At 40.1% G+C, this 16,408-nt stretch overlaps 1 pseudogene; it reads right to left on the bottom strand.

Annotated features, from left to right (window-relative positions):
• Positions 1-4,336: 4,336 nt before the first annotated feature.
• LOC131511379 (dynein light chain 1, cytoplasmic-like) lies at positions 4,337-4,851 on the bottom strand (annotated as a pseudogene).
• Between the last annotated feature and the right edge of the window lie 11,557 nt (positions 4,852-16,408).

The following is a 16,408-nucleotide window of genomic DNA, read 5'->3' on the forward strand; positions in this document are numbered from 1 at the left end:
CTTGAAGCCTTCTCTGGGACATTTGACAGAGTTGACAATCCATGTTTTTATCTCTTCTTCCCCATGGTACCAGCAACACTAATTCTCTGAACTTTCTGATCAACCTCTTGGGCTTATCCTCTTCTTCCTCTCAAGCACAGATTCGTCCCCAATGGGTCCCTGAGGCTCTTTATCCTCCTTCCTCAGTCCTCTCCATTGACAGTCCCTTCTATCACTAAAAGTGACCACTTAAATCAAATGCTCATTTGCATAGTCCCTCAGGTCCCTGGTAGAGTACAAACAGTAATATCTGGAAGAATTTATTTTCTTTTCCACTATAACTAATATTAAAACATATTCCTCTATTAAAAAATATAAACATCAATTTGTACACTTAAAATTTTTCTCATTTAACTGAATATTTGTCAAGCTCAGTTTCAAAGTTAAAAGAACACATACATGTTGAAAAATAAAATTCAAAATTAAAATAAATGTTTAGATGAAGCATAAACTCTCCAAGAAAATTTGCTTCTTATGCCTTAATTCCTTCCTCCTCGAACAACTCTAGTCAGGGCCTCATATACTCTTGTTTCACAATGACCATATCTTCATGAAAGATCCTTTATGGCTCTCCCACAAGACCCTCACACTCCAACTGAATTCTCCTCCCCTCCTAAGCCTGCTTCTATTCCTAGAGATCGTATCTCTATCGGCGGCAGTACCCCAAGTGTGATAATGACCCAGTCTCAAACTTGTAATTCCTTTCTCTTTGTATTTGCTGTGCCAAAGCAGTTGCCAACCATGCACACTATGACCAGACTTTCATCAGTTTTCTTATCTCCATTCCTACCTTTATTATCCTTCTAGTTCCTACTTCTTTGCCTCAAGCACTGCAACAGTATCTTAAATGATCTGTCTCCTTTTTGCCAACCATATATTTCCACTCTCAAAAACTTCCTGTGGGGCACCTGGATGGCTCAGTCAGTTCATCATCCGACTTCAGCTCAGGTCATGATCTCACGACTCATGAGTTCAAGCCCCGCATCAGGCTTTGAGCTGACTGGAGCCTTCTTGGAATTCTGTGTCTCCATCTGTCTCTGCCCCTTCCCTGCTCATGCTCTGCCTCTGTTTTGTCTGTCTGTCTGTCTCTCTCTCTCAGAAATAAACATTAAAAAAAAAATTTTTTTAATAAAAAAACGTCCTGTGAGGGGTGCCTGAGTGGCTCAGTTGGTTGAGGGTTAACTTCGGCCCAAGTCATTATTCTCGGTTTGTGAGTTCCAGCCCCACATAGGGCTCGCTGCTGTCACGCAAAGCCGGCCTCGGATCTTCTGTCCCCCTCTCTCTCCACACCTCCCCCTCTTGTGCTTTCTCAAAAATAAACAAACATTAAAAAAAAACAACTTCGGGTGATTCCCCATATCTATTGAATAAAGATGGAACTCCTTAGCCTGGCATACAAAATCTTCCCCAGTCTAGTCATAGCTTACCTGACCTTTTGCTACTTTTATCCTCTAAAGTTGTGACATGCTCACAAAAACATCTCATTTGAGCTTTCTACCAACATCAGCATTTTTCCACATATAGAAAAAAAACAAAGTGAGGGTTAAGCACTTCACCACATGAACATTCCAATGAACAAAGTTTGGTTCTTAAATCCATCATGCCCCTTTATCCAAGAGGGGTGTCCTCCATCAGAGTGATGACATGTGTTAAGCAGGGCATAGCATTTGCTGCAGAGGCAGAGAGGTTTAATTTTACTCTAACTGCTCCCCTCTTTTCATGTACAGCACCGCTGCTAAGTCCCTTGGGCCTATTGGATTTCCATGTATGTGTATTTCTTTGCTTCCGTGTGATCTCAGCGGGGATAAATGAACCTAAGATATTAAAATGTAATTTGTTCAGATCTCTGCCTTTAGGGTGAGCACTAAGATGCTGCCATCAGCCAGAAAATTTGTGATCTAATTTGGAAGCAGTGAGCCATGCTGTCTTCTCTCAGACACTTGAGAAAGCTGCACTGAGTTCCCACTTTCCCATGGTTTTGTAAAAGCTTTTCTTTTGAGCTATAAACAATGTTGATTTTTTTTTTCTCCACCTTGCCATTCCAATAAAGATTTGCCTAGTAAAGACAGGGAGTAGGAACTTCACTTTTCAGCTGTCACTCTATTGAAATACCATGTTGCACAAGCAATGCATCTTTAGTCTCTTGACTGGGCTCTACCAAAGACCATCCCACCTTGACCTACTTTTTACCTAGACAGTTTGGAGGAAACCTGTCCCCAGCATTTGCAGACAGATTCCTGGGATCGGCACCGAATTGGCTTACACGAAGATTCTAAATTGACAGTTTTCGTATGCTCTGAAGGAGATTTCTTACCCATATATCATTAGGTTAAAATCTTCAATACTATCGCTAAGCCAAAATCAAAGATTTTTGTTTTTCTGTAGAAAATTTTACCAAATCTAGCTCCCTCCCATCTTATCCCACTTAAAGACAGATTGTCATTACTAGTTCATTGGTTTCTGTAGTTTTAGGTTTGGTTTCTCGGCAAAAGAAAAACATATGCAGGGCTATAAAAAATAATCACATGCAATTCTGGACTTCTTTAACTCTAAGATTTAGTTAAGTTGGAAATGGAAAGCACTGGACATGATTTTGTTTAGAAGAACTCAGCATAATAAGCAGTTGGATTAAACCCCATTTAAGAACGAACCACAAGCTACAAATGAGCTGCTGAACTTCACAGACAGGATCTGAGAAGAGAGACTCAGAGTCCTTTTGGAGTCTGAAGCATCCTCATAACTTCCTGCCATCCTCCAAGAAAAAAGGTGAAGAACAGGGTTTAACTGCATAAATGAAATTTAATTCAGGAAGATGCTAGTGTATTATTACTGACACTAACAGGCACACACACAGAGGGAAAGAAAGTAAACAAAAACGAATGTCCCCACACTAACTTCAGGGTAATACAATAGCAAAATGCTAGGCTAGCTGTTGAAAGTCATGTGCTATTGTTGGTATTCCCTTACAAAAGTCTAGCAACTTCCTGAAATACAACTTTTTTCCAAACTAGATCTAGAGGAGAAAGCACTAGAATCCTCAAGTCTTCAGCATAAAAGTAACTGAGTCACACATTCGTTGGCCGCTGCAGACATCAGCAAGATGTCTTTTATGAATACTAATTGACTGATAGCTTCTTAACAATGCAACAACAAGGGATTTGAGGCTTTTAAAATAAGATGTTGCCTCGCCATTCAGACAGTAAATCTGACAGAAAGCAAATAAAATTCCCAGCAAATGCAGTAGGCTTACAGACTACCAAGTGTATTAGCAAGTGACAAGGAAGCCTTTGAGGGCCCAGTGGCTCACCTTTAAACAACAGTAAAACAACAGGACATAGACACACCCTTTAAAATTCTGTTCTCCGCTACATCTCATGTTTCATCCAACACTGACTGGGTCTCAGTCCCTTCCCGCAAAAAAACAGTGTGGTTTGAAGGACAGAATGATGCCCTGTGCTACAAATTTACATGTTTTAACCCCTCAATCTAATTTTGAAAGACAACTGACAAAGACGATAGTAGGGTTGGGGTAGGTCTTTAATGCTGGAAATGGGTATATGTCTTCCTTTCTTTTTTTTTTTTTTTTTTTTTTTTTTTTTTTTGTATATGCAGCCTATTGCAATGTTCTCCCTCCCTTAAGATAGCAACGATTCTGTGCAAATTATAAGAACAACTTTGCAAGCCTGATTAAAAGGCATATCAATTTCTAGGCATGGGTTTTATTTTTCAATCGCATTTTCCTCTGTGAAAACCTTTATTAGATTCTTAGCTCTAAGTGTGTTCTGACCATGTAATTTAACAGAATGCTGCACTTCCATAAGCCTATTTTCATCATGCAGTCGATTGTTCATCATGAATATAAATATAATCCATAGGCTCCAACAAAATGTGCCATGCTCTGAGGACTACCTTAAAATAAAAGTTGTATACATTGTCACTGAGAATGACACAGCCACATTACCTGTATTTCAACTTGTACTGATTAAGCTTTTCATACACCCAACCCATTCGACAGAGATAATTAGATAGCATAGGAAGCTCTAGCATTATAAAATCAAAGAACTTAAGTCTCATTGTAAGCTCTAAGTGCCAGATTCCTGTCTCTAATGTTTATAGGGCATGACTGCCACCTACTGGCAGACTTTAGACATTGCAACATCTGAGTGCCACGGACTTCATCTTTACAATCTAACCATGGCAGGGCTTTCCTCCAGAGCCGAAATGCACCAGTTTTCGTTGTTTTGTTTTGCTTCTGCCAAGAGATTTTTTTTGAAAGGAATGGATTTTGAGGAGAAAAAACAAGGAGCAGAAAGGTATGGAATAGAAAATAAATACAAAAGCAAGCTGTTTCGCTAACTGTTCTATAGCCACAATAATCCGTACAGAAAATGCCCTGTACAAAATACAATAAAGGTCCAAAGATTGAGCCATTCCCATAGGCAAGGCCGAAGACATCAGTGCTTGAAATTTAGGCTTTTAGTCCTTGTTTTGGGATGGATCACTGGGTTTGTGGACAAACCCATGGACATAGTCCATGCCTTTAACTAGATTTAAACAGAACAAATGGCCACCTGGCCCAGGTAAAAGTAGATGAAGTGTTTGGTTTCATGTGTCACAGAACTACTTAAGTTCCTCCCCACAATGCAGTAACAGGTGGGTTTGTACTTCTCATCAAACTCCTTCATAAGGGCCGCAACAGCCTTCTCTATGTTCTATTTCTCCAACGCCTGAGTAGTACGCTCCGCCAAGTCCTGTTGCATTTTCTCGGGCATACGGGCATTTTTTTTTTATCACAGCTTTTTGGTGACACATGGTTGGCATGGGTGGGACTGGCCAACTGCAACGGTCTCCTGGGGGTGGGGCAGGAGTGGCCATTCCTGACGAAGCCTTGGCCCATCTCTGAAATGCACCAGTTTGTTAGGTATACAGCTTGCCTCACTAGATGTTACTGTTTTTGTAAAGAGATCACACAAAAAGGGTGCTGGCTCTCGTCATTATCTTTTACACTGTGTGTGCAGCATATGCACATAAGTATGTGTGTTTGTGCACTTGTTTTTGAGTCTATCTTCCCCTACTAGAATGTAACCTCAGTACGAGCACAGCATTATTTTATTTGCTAATGTATTCTACTGGGCCTAGAACAGTGCCTGGTACTAGTGAAGAATATTCATTGTACACTATGAATAAATGAGCAAATGATAATGCTGTTTTAAGGCAAGATAGTATATTAGCTAATATCCTAAGTTTTAAAGACAAGCCCTAATAAACTGAACCTGTGGCTCTCTTTCTATCTTCTATCTATTGGATTTTTGTCATGCTTCTTAATTTCCTTGAGACTCAGTTTGCTAATCTATTAAGTAGGGATAAAATAAGACTAAGGTAGTCAGAAAAATTAAATGGACAAATGTTTATAAAGCACTTGGCACAGAGTAAGCGCATGATAATATTATGACATTATTAAGTCATATCATTCAAATGAAAGATCTTTCAGAAATCTAATGAAGGCAGTAAGGAGTTTTATCTTCTTTGTGCATGCTGGGAGCTCTTTCTTCTCCATCATCCTTATTATCCACCCCGATCTATATCCAACCTACAAAATTCCCCACTTCCACCAAGAGCTGGTTCCAAGCTGGTATCCATTAAGCTTTAGCATTCAGAGAGTCATATAGACCCTTAGGGCTGTTAGAAGTTTCAGTGTGATATTTAAGAAGTCACTATTCTGGAAATCTCTAAGTGTATTCTGAAGCATTTAAATAGTTCAGCACTCTCTGGAGGGTTTTATACGTGTTTTAATTTGTATTACAGCTGATATCGTATTTTGTTACCTGCCAGGGAACCATTTTGTACTTACAGGAGAATATCTACCCACGAGAACTTCTGTTCGAATGTCAGCCAAGCAATACAACTCCCATTAAGGAAGTCTATTATCCCATGTGACATGAAGTCCACAGGTAGTATGGTTGCTGACTCGCAGCTGGACAACATCACAAAGAGCCCACGTTGCATTATGCCCTGTCGTCCACAATGTTGTTTTATCTCAAGGCTAGTTCCTTTTAGAGCTTTAGGATGCTTCCAGTAGAAATCTGGGCCACATGGCATGCTATTCACATTCAGTGGGAGAGAGAGAATGGTTCTCAGAAGGATCCTAGGAGGGAGAGAAGGATTTTTCCCATAAAGCTCTGAAAAACCATTTATCTTGGCTCATTGGTTGAAATACTAACACATGTCCATTTTTTTTTTTTAACGTTTATTTATTTTTGAGACAGAGAGAGACAGAGCATGAACGGGGGAGGGTCAGAGAGAGGGAGACACAGATTCTGAAACAGGCTCCAGGCTCTGAGCTGTCAGCACAGAGCCTGAAGCAGGGCTCAAACCCACGAACCGCAAGATCATGACCTGAGCCGAAGTCGGCCGCTTAACCGACTGAGCCACACAGGCACCCCCACATATCCATTCTTAAACTGGCTGACTCCAAGATTAATCTGATTGGCTTAAAGTCTTAATCATGATCCTTCCCTGGAGTAAAATGGAGTCAGCTTCCTCTGAATCCCATGGGCTACATGAAGGAGGAAAGTAGATCTACACAAAGTCCATGTTTATTAGAAAAAATAAAGGAGAGAATGGAGGTGAGGCAGGCAGCTAAAAGTTCCCATGCTAATAAGCACATGGATATATAGTGGTCCTGTCTGTGAACATAAATATCAGTATGCTGAATTGTTCTTGATTTAAAAAAAAAAAGAATCCTTGAAATATTTTTTTTTTTTAAAGAGACATTTTTCTGGCAGTCCACATACAAAGAATCCAATATGCTTCCACAGAAATGTTACATGTTTAGGTTTATTATGACATAAAACTTCTGTATACTTTCAAATGGTTTTTAATGTTTATTTATATTTGGGGGGGGGAGGGAGGGAGGGAGAACAAGCGGGGGAAGGGCAGAAAGGGAGGGAGACACAGAATCCAAAGCAGGCTCCAGGCTCTGAGCTGTCAGCACAGAGACTGATAGGGGGCTTGAGCCCACGAGCTGTGAGATCATGACCGGAGCCGAAGTCGGATGCCCAACCAACTGAGCCACCCAGGCACCCCAAAAACTCCTATATACTTTCAGAATATGATACAGTTCAGGCAACAAGAACACAGTTAAGTTAAAACTCTGAGTACAAGTGCCTATTGCTTCTCTGGATCTTAGTTTCCCTACCTATTAAATAAAAGATGAACTAGATAAGTTCAAAGGTTTCTCCCCAGCTATGTCATTCTGTGTGTTTTAATCTATATCCACTGATATGACCAAGTGAATATACTTAACAATGTGTATGTTTTTATTCATCATTCAAGTAAGTATTGACCTCTTGGTATGGACTCTACTTGGTACAGAACTGACAAGACTGACACAAAGGTGAAGTAAGTTCTTGCTTTCCAGAACCTTCAGTGGGGAGAAAAGGCAGATATAAGAAAATATTAGAAGACACAGCAACAAACAGTAGCAAAGCAACCACAGAATGGAACAAAGGAGGAGTATCCTAAGCAGGAATAGTGAGGTGAGGGGAATATTAGATTCAAGCCCCACCTAGGAGAACAGGTCTGACTTAGAAGACCGAACAAAATGGGGCGGGGGGTAGGGGGTGGGGGGAGCGGATATGCAAACACTGCAGGTCAGGAATTGGTTTCATATGTTTATGAAACTATGAGTAGATAAGACGGTTATAATGACGGACGACGTTGATGATGATGCTTCATGGGGTGATAGCTGCAGGTTACCGTGACCTACCAAGGGCCAGCACTTAAGTTACAGTATTTCATATCATCCTCACAGTAACTCCAGGAAAGAGGTGTCATAAACCACATTTAACCTTCAGCTTACCCTGCTCAAAGTTAAAAAAAAAAAAAAAGGCAGTAAATCTCTGACTAGAACACAATACCCTGTAAGTTCAAAGAGCACAATGCCTTTACCACACTACCCTGCCTCTTTGAAATGCAGTGGCTCTTAGCATCCCCATGAGCCTGAAAGGCAGGAAGTCAAGAAATCAGGCTGTACCTCAATTTCTACATGAGGGCCAATTTAGAAAAGCAAAAACATTTATGGCAAGGCTACATTTTCTTTCATACAAATGAAAATAGCTTTACTGATCTCATAGAGAGGGGCATCTTCAGTTGGAGAAAGATACAGAGTTTCAAATTTTATATTATCTATTGATTAAATAGAATTTTGACAATGAAATCAATGGCATTGCTTGTTAGCCACTGAAATGTAAATATCCAGGCATGTTTGAGAAGTAGTAACACAGAGGCAGGCTTTTATCTGGAAATTGGATTGAGGGGCTCTATTCAAAGTTATGCAGCCCCTGGGTTGCTCCCTACTCTGTGTGATGTGCTGCTTGGAGAGATCAAGAGAGACTCCTCGCTGACCTCCCACCCTTCACATATACCACACATACACCTCTGTCACCTACAAAACATCACCACTACAGGATATTCGGTTCAACACAGCATCTATCTGGGGCCCTTCTGATGGTTTCTGGGGTCCAGGCATATGCTGGTCAGGATCACCCTGTAACATTTCTATAACATGAACACACACACAAAACTCCATCATCCAGTCAGCACTGTTCAAATGGAAATGAATTTCCCACCACTGCCTGAATTCCCAAACACACTCCCCAGGAAGTCATGTACCGTGACTGCTGAACTTCTTTCACCAGCCACCGTTCCCTCCCCTACAATTGTAAAAAATGCCTTTTGATCTGTGACCTGCATTTAAAAACTGACATCTGGTGGTTAGGGTGGTAATTAGGCATCATTTAAAAGTTATTTCTGCCTTGTTAACTGAGGTACTCTGTGATCAAATTATGGGATAATTTAGAGGAATTCAGGCATATTGATTGTATAATCTATAATGTGTGTAATTAATAACTACCCCCTAAAAGCTCTGTGTGAGAAATTGTAAGGGTTCATATTAGACAAAAAGTCAAAGTTTGAACAGTACTTTCTCCTCAATGTCTTTCATTAACAACACACAAAAGGGAAAGCTTTCAAAGGGGATGAAATCAAGTTTTGATGCCAGAATGTCTTGACTCTGTTGCACAACTTGTATCCCTAATGGCCACACACTCATGTCATTTGGGAATCTTCTTGCACTGGGTGCCTAAAGTGTCAGTTCTCTAGGATTATACATCTTTGGGGCTACTCTGGCTGCTGGCCTCTTACAGACAGTCTCTCTAACCACTTTTGGGTTACAAAGGCATGCATGGGGGTGCCAACATTGCAGGCTCTCCAATCTTGCAATGAGCTCATGCCAGCAGTTTTAAGAGCATATGCTGTTTCTACTTGTGCCTCAATTAACAGCAACAATTCTATTGGTTGTAGTAAAGGTGACAAGGGTTAGATCTCTGTGTCCCCAAGAAATACACACACATACACACGCAGACATTATTATTAACTAAGGTTCCTGCCCCAAAATCCTTTTTGTTCTCCTACTCTATGAATTAGGCTGGATCTTCTGTGAGCCAGGAGGACAACTTGAGCTCTATACTATAGGCAAGCAAGATACCTGCTCAGTGGCTCCTTTGTATGAGTCCATTTTAGTGCTATCAGGCCCTCAGAGAACCTGACAGTGCCTGAACAGGAGCATTGAGGAGTAAAGACAGCAGAGTTCATAAAGAAAGAGGTGTACTAACTCAAAGAGAAGGATCTGCCTGGCCCATTTGTATATCAAAGGAAATGTGACCTTGTTTAGTATTTATACACAGTCTGGTTGGGCACCTGCATCAATTTATCATCTTTTTTCTCCACCTACTAATGTACCACTTGATGGGATGGTGATAATAATAGCTTGTATTTGTTGAGCTCAGTACTCCACTAAGTGCTTTACATTTAACCATCAAAAGAACTCTGGTAAGGTAAGTGCCATCACCATCTCCAATTTACAGATACGGACACTGAGGAATGGAGAGCCTCAGCAATCTACCCAACACCCACCGTGTGAAGTGGCAGAGCTGCCAGGTCTCTCTGGACCCCAAGTACCCACCCAGCCTTGAACTTCCCTGAGAATTCCATTCTCTTGGACAAATTTGAGAGTTTCTCCTCCTTAGAGGTAGAATCAGGAAGAGATAAAGAGGTCTAAAGAGAAAGAAAGGTACTGACAACATGAAAATAAAAAGACAATATCATAAGAGGAAAGGATGGCCACGAGAAATTTTCAGTGGTGATGGAAGCCAAGACATCTTTAAAGATGGCTACTCTTCAGGGGCACGTGGGTGGCTCAGTTGGTTAAGCATCTGATTCTTGATTTAGGCTCAGGTCATGATCTCACAGTCTCAGAATCCAGTGTCAACTCACACTGAGTGTGGAGGCTGCTTACAATTCTCTCTCTTCCCCTTCTCCTCCCCTACTCACACACACACACTTGCTCTCTCTCTCAAAATAAATAAATAAACTTTAAAAAAAAGGATATCAATCATACTAGATTAGGGCTCACACCAATGATCTCATGTAAACTTAATTACCTCTTTAAAAACCCTCCCTTCAGAGGTCAAAACTTTCACTCTTCGCAGATGACATGATACTCTATATGGAAAACCCAAAAGATTCCACCAAAAAACTGCTAGAACTGATTCATGAATTCAGCAAAGCTGCAGGATATAAAATCAATGCACAGAAATCGGTTGCATTCCTATACACCAACAATGAAGCAACAGAAAATCAAGGAATCGATCCCATTTACAGTTGCACAAAAAAACATAAAATACCTAGGAATAAATCTAAGCAAAGAGGTGAAAAATTTATACAATGAAAACTATAGAAAGCTCATTAAAGAAACTGAAGAAGACACAAAGAAATGGAAAAAGAGTCCATGCTCCTGGATAGGAAGAACAAATATTGTTAAAATGTCGATACTACCCAAAGCAATCTACATATTCAATGCAATCCCTATCAAAGTAACACCAGCATTCTTCACAGAGCTAGAACAAATAATCCTAAAATTTTTACGGAACTAGAAAAGACCCCGAATAGCCAAAGCAATCTTGAAAAAGAAAACCAAAGCAGGAGGCATCACAATCCCAGACTTCAAGCTATACCACAAAGCTGTAATCATCAAGACCGTATGGTACTGGCACAAGAACAGACACTCAGATCAATGGAACAGAATAGAGAACCCAGAAATGGACCCACAAACGTACAGCCAACTAATCTTTGACAAAGCAGGAAAAAATATCCAATGCAACAAAGACAGTCTCTTCAGCAAGTGGTGCTGGGAAAACTGGACAGCGACATGCAGAAGAATGAATCTGGACCATTTTCTTACACCATACACAAAAATAAACTCTAAATGGATGAAAGACCTCAATGTAAGACAGGAAGCCATCAAAATCCTCGAGGAGAAAGCAGGCAAAAACCTCTTTGATCTTGCCCTCAGCAATTTCTTACTCAACACGACTCCGGAGGCAAGGGAAACAAAAGCAAAAATGAACTACTGGGACCTCATCAAAATTCAAACCTTCTGCACAGCGAAGGAAACAATCAGCAAAACTAAAAGGCAACCAACAGAATGGGAGAAGATATTTGCAAATGACATATCAGATAAAGGGTTAGTATCCAAAATCTACAAAGAACTCATCCAACTCAACACCCAAAAAACAAATAATCCAGTGAAGAAATGAGCAAAAGACATGAATAGACACTTCTCCAAGGAAGACATCCAGATGGCCAACCGACACATGAAAAAATGTTCAACATCACTCATCATCAGGGAAATACAAATCAAAACCACAATGAGATACCACCTTACACCTGTCAGAATAGCTAACATTAACAACTCAAGCAACAACAGATGTTGGCGAGGATGTGGAGAAAGAGGATCCCTTTTTGCGTTGCTGGTGGCAATGCAAGCTGATCAGCCACTCTGGAAAACAGTATGGAGGTTCCTCCAAAAACTAAAACTAGAACTACCCTACAACCCAGCAATTGCACTACTAGGCATTTATCCAAGGGATACAGGTGTGCTGTTTTGAAGGGACACACGCACCCCCGTGTTTATAGCAGCACTATCAACAATAGCCAAAGTATGGAAAGAGCCCAAATGTCCATTGATGGATGAATGGATAAAGAAGATGTGGTATATATATACAATGGAGTATGACTCGGCAATCAAAAAGAATGAAATCTTGCCATTTGCAACTACGTGGATGGAACTGGAGGGTATTATTCTAAGTGAAATTAGTCAGTCAGAGAAAGACAAAAATCATATGACTTCACTCATATGAGGACTTTAAGACACAAAACAGATGAACATAGGGAAAGGGAAACAAAAGTAATATAAAAACAGGGAGGGGGACAAAAGAGACTCATAAATATGTAGAACAAACTGAGGGTTGCTGGAGGGGTTGTGGGAGGGGGGATGGGCTAAATGGGTAAGGGGTATTAAGGAATCTACTCCTGAAATCATTGCTTCACTATATACTAATTTGGATGTAAATTTTAAAAAATAAAAAATAAATTACAAAAAATAAAAAAAAGAGAGAAAAAACCCTACAATACAGTCACTTTCTAAGGTAACAGAGGTTAGGACTTCAATATATGAATGTGGAGGGAGAAACAATTGAGCCCATAATACACACATGCCCCCCACATACTCCTTACCTCCGAATTTTCAGTAGAAGTCTACAAGATAGACTGTCTTAGATTTTACTGTCTTGGGTAAGAGAAAATTGGTAGAAAATCAAAGGCAAAATTGTCCTATATATGGAATTGATGAAAAAACAGAAAGGGAGATACTGGCCAGGAAATCAGATGTAGGGCAGCAAGTAGGAGTTTAGCATAAGCAGGAAACCAAAGGAAGACCTTCTGGGAAGTTTAACCTCCCTGCCCCCACCTCATAGAGATACAAGGATTCCCAAGTACAGGTGAGATGGGCTGAGAGTATATTTGGTTTGTTTGCATTAAAGGAATGATAACTCCTAAAGGCTGGATATCTTTGGGTGGCTTAGTGATGAATGGTATAGCAATTTTTCAGTGAATTACCATCAAATCGCAACATAGTTAAATCAGATGTCAAGCAACCTCTTGTGGTAGAAATGTAATCCAAATATTTATCTCTTGATTGTATTTATCTTTTGATTATCTCTTGGTCCCCAGCCCAGTTTATCATTCCTCACTTTAAAACAGAAACTAGAAAGGATGTCAGAACAGTGGGCATTTTCTTGGACCCAAGGCAGCACAGTAATTCAAAATCAAATGTGCAGCTGGCCAGGAGATGAATCCAAGTGACTCACAAAAGCACTTTGGCTCAATCCTGGGTAATGGAATTTTAAGGCAGAAATAACATTATTAAATCTCATAGCAGTTCACAACCAGTATTTTCAATTAAAAATCGCTGGGTTCTCCCAATCTTAAATAAGGCTATAAGGCTACTAGATAAGTTATGCTAATAAATGGATCTCCTTCATACTCACAAAACTATCCTAAGTGATTCTGAAAGGACATTTCTGCTGACAGTGCAGAGGGAGAAATCAACCCTCTGGTTCTATTTCTGGGTGGAATGGCATGCTGGTGGGGCTAACAGTACCCCTGTGCCAGCATGGTGCCATCTGCCAGCTGGTCCGTACAGCTGGGGAGCATATACATACTGAGTCCTGTATCAGAAGTCTCAGCTGGTCACTGACAAGGCAGCCATGCCAAAGACATATTCGGCAATTTGGTTACACTAAAATTTGATTGTGTGTGTGTGTGTGTGTGTGTGTGTGTGTGTGTGTGTGTGAGAGAGAGAGAGAGAGAGAGAGAGAGAGAGAGAGACTATATGTATGTTTGATGATACAAACCAATAGAGTCTATTGGCAATTGTTTTTCAGACTGACAGTAAGCAACACAAATGCTCATATTAAGTTTCTCATCTCTTTGGAATCATGTGGAGCAAATAAGGAAAATGAAGGACAGCCAGAAAAAGAAGAAAGGTAAATATTTTATAATATATTAAAGTGTGAGGAGTGAAACTGCATATATACTAAAATACCCATGCACACATGTGCTCACACACATGCAGTAACACATACACACACATTGGGGCTACTGAGAGTGAAGAGAAAAGATATAAACTCCAGTTCACCCAATGTAAATTCAAAACATTCTATCTTTATTATTTGCTCCCAAAAGTTACAATCTGGGCAGTGTGACAAGAATTATGCAGACATAAAAATAGGATGCTAAAATAAGGAAATAGAATTAGTGCCTGAAACCCTAAAAAAAACAAATATTCGTATCTTAAGGGGAATATGAAGGACCCTTTAGGAAAATACTGGAAAACACAGAATAGTGATTTTTAAAAGCCCAGATCCATAATGGCAAAATGGGGAGTTATATGGCTAACTGATATACTTTTATGAACCAAAAAATTCCAAAGATGGTAATCTTGACACTGATATCATCTAGTGGGGAAGGAAAAATAATTTGTCCTCTACCCTTCTAGTTCTTGACTGAGATACCTTGGTAATAAAAAAGACAGATTAAAAGAAGAAAACCAAACAAGTAAAATAACAAGAATAATAACAAGTATGCTTCCTATATACAGGAGAAATACCTGGGAAAACTGAGTTATCTCTGAAATGGCCCAGGCCATCACCTTAAATAACATCTCCACATAAAGACAAAAGATGTTGGGGGTTAGGGAGCCATTTTGGGGCGGTTACCAGGAGAGCACAGTAAACAAGGATATAGTTGTTATGCAGATTCTTCAGAGCCTTCTCCACCAATAAGAGTTTCTAGATACTTGGTCAACCTTCCTGGTACAGAGAAAGACACCCTTAGAAATGGAGACTCCCCTTATACATGTAAACGTCTCTTACAAAAGGGTAACTTCTACTGCGTCTGCTGTTTCTTAAAAAACAATCGGCCTAAAATAATCCTTATGCCAAAGAGACATATTCTGGGGTGGTATATTCTGCTCCCCTTCAATCTATAATAATTATGATACTTCTAGTAGTAAGGAATAAATGTGAACACTGGCTACATTCAGAGACATCTACAAGGAAGAAGGGAGGGAGGGGAAGGGAGAGAGAGAGAGAGAGACAGAATATCTATTAGAAGGACACAGGAAGGATTTTATGCCTCTCCAGGGACTTCGGCAATTTCCAATAGCGCATTGATTTTTGACCTTGAGTACATAATAGAATCACATGGGTGAAGGGGTTCAGAACAAGTTTCCCAAAATGTGTTACTTTGGTATGTGGACTATTTTGAGCTGAAGACAATCAAGACCCAGCAGATTCCAGAAAAATCTTTACCTCTCCCTTAAACTAGCTGAAGAATTTAGATAGGGGACCTGACCAGAAAGAGTTATTACCAACGATAATTGTTTTTTAATTGAATGGCCTATCTGTACGGCAGGACAAACATCTAATTACCAAACATCTGTTCTTCTTATGGTCTTGTGAATCGCCCACCTCCCCGCTGAAGCACCAGATCCCCTATCCCACTCTTTAGCTCAGGATGGCATATAAGCCTCATTTGCCCAGTTTGTCCTTGAGTCTCATTGTCTTTGTGGTGAATTAAATTTGTTTTCCTCTTGCTAATTTGTCTTATGTTAATTTGGTTATTAGACCAGCCTAAGAATCAAGGGTAGAATAAGAAGTTTTCCTCCCCAACATGGGTAGATTTGAAATAAAAGCAATGCAAAGGCTCTACTCAAACAAATTACATTAGAATCTCTGGAGCTGAGGCCCATGAATAAGTATACTTAACAACTCTCCAGCTGATCTCAATGTATAGCCAGGCTTGAGAACTACTCCTTTGGAAGGCTGGCATTGACATCACTCAATCATAATGAATCTCAGGTCCATTGTTTTTGGTTTAAAATTCTAAAATTTCCAAGAGAGAGAATATAAATGACCCAATTTACATTCAGAGGATACCACTGAGAAAAATAAGCTATTGCCAAGAAAGCAAGGTCATATTGGACCAGACATGGCAGATGGCAGCTGGGAGTCCATGCCCATGGATCAGAACATGTTGAATTACTGGGAGCTGGGCCGCCACTCAAAAAGTGTCCATCATACCACCCATGAATGTGATGGGAAGCTTCATGCTTAACCAATTCTCTCCTCTCCCTGAGAACACACATAGATTAAATGGCACTCCACAGTCCAAATTCCAGCAGGGCAGTCTAGTGTGACACCTAAATGAGTCCAGAGATGTTTCATGCACCCTAGCCAGTGCAGCATGTGTTCATTCAAACACCAATATCACTCAATAAAAGTTCTGCAGCAGTGAATAAACAATGGCTTGTTATTAGCGTAAAAAAGCCAAGTCTCTGCTTCTGTTTGCCTTATAAATATATGCGAAATAGTAGTTTAAACAATAAAAGAAAAGCTTCTTTTACGGA

Source organism: Neofelis nebulosa, chromosome 5 (assembly GCF_028018385.1).
Source record: "Neofelis nebulosa isolate mNeoNeb1 chromosome 5, mNeoNeb1.pri, whole genome shotgun sequence".
Lineage (NCBI taxonomy): Eukaryota > Metazoa > Chordata > Mammalia > Carnivora > Felidae > Neofelis > Neofelis nebulosa.